Here is a 1,418-nt window from a genome sequence, read left to right as displayed (position 1 = left end):
ATGCTTTGGGATAGGGTGGTGGGGGAATATACTCTGCTGGCTCCTCCTCTTTGCGAGAAGGCTCACTCCTATCCTTCTTCTTCTCTGAGGATAAAGATGATGAAGGTGATGATAGGGATGGGGATGATGATTGAGCCGACGTAGGTGAAACAATGGTCTCTGGCTCCTCTATCTTCTCTCTACTCTCAACGTGATACTCACGTCCACTCCTCAAGGCCATAACTGATTTAGCCTGCTGCTGTGTCTCAGTATGAAATAGGCCTCCAGTCATCTGGTCCTTACCCTTCGGGTTCATGACAGCCTGACTCGGCAATGTACCCTCGGGTCTCCTACTAATAGCCTCAGCTAACTGTCCCATTTGCGACTCTAACTTCGCAATGGACTGCGTATGCGAGCTCAAAATCTGGCTACACTTCTCGAAGGCGTTCTGATTAGAGGTTTTCACCTCTTGGAATGCCTGGAGAAGTCTCTCCTCAAAAGATGTCTGCGGGGCAGACTCCTGCTGAATCGGGGAAGGAACTGAAGAAGAAGAAGACTGAGCATAGTTCGGTCTTTGAAATGGCTGAGTAAAAGATGGCTGCCGAACTGGCTGAGAGGAAGAAGGCATCTGTATAGAAGACTGTGGATTCTTCCATGAAAAATTGGGATGGTTACGCCAACCCAGATTATATGTCGATGAAAATGGGTTATTTGGCGGTCTGACGTAACCCTGAGCTGCCTGAACTTGTTCTTGAACAAATTCAGGGTACTGAGTTGCTGAAGGGCACTCAGTGATCTCGTGTGCCGGACTGGCACAAAGAGTACACACCTGCTGTGTAGTGGATGGTCCTGAGAGAAGCTGGTCCAGCTTCTGAGCAATCATGTCTACTTTGCACTGTAGTGCAGTAGATGGACCAATCTCAAGAACACCAGCTTTCTTCTGAATGCTGGGTGTGGCTCTATCAGAATGAGAGCTCGAAGCATGGTGGAGTGAATTCTCGGCCAATGTATCAAATAGCCTCCATGCTTCGTCCTCGCTCTTCAGCATGAATGTCCCACCGCATGAAGAGTCGATCATCTGACGATTCTTGTCAGACAATCCATCATAGAAACTCTGCACCAGTTGCCATTTCGGCACCTGATGATGGGGGCATTTCCTGAGGAGATCCTTCATTCTCTCCCAGGTCTCATGAAAGCGCTCACCATCTAGCTCTGAAAAGCTAGTGATGGCTCTACGATATTGGTTCGTGCGACCAATGGGAAAGTATTTCCGAAGAAACTCCTGTTGCAACTGATCCCAGGACTCTATTTCTACAGAATCTAAGGACTTTAGCCAATACTTGGCTTTGTCCTTCAATGAAAAAGGGAATAGAGTCAACCTCAACGCATCATCATCGAAATTCTGTATCTTAACAGTAGAACAGATTTCGAGGAATTCA

General features: G+C 47.5%; 1 non-coding gene across 1 annotated transcript; it reads left to right on the top strand.

Annotated features, from left to right (window-relative positions):
- The first annotated feature begins 1,115 nt into the window (after positions 1-1,115).
- On the top strand, positions 1,116-1,218 carry LOC149822446 (small nucleolar RNA R71). Its single transcript, XR_016426322.1, has one exon. It is a non-coding gene; the product is annotated as a small nucleolar RNA R71 (small nucleolar RNA).
- Positions 1,219-1,418: the final 200 nt, after the last annotated feature.

The sequence above is a fragment of the Nuphar pumila genome, chromosome 11 (assembly GCF_984573655.1).
Source record: "Nuphar pumila chromosome 11, dmNupPumi1.hap1.1, whole genome shotgun sequence".
NCBI classification, from domain to species: domain Eukaryota; kingdom Viridiplantae; phylum Streptophyta; class Magnoliopsida; order Nymphaeales; family Nymphaeaceae; genus Nuphar; species Nuphar pumila.
This window is presented reverse-complemented; position numbering and strand designations above follow the sequence as displayed.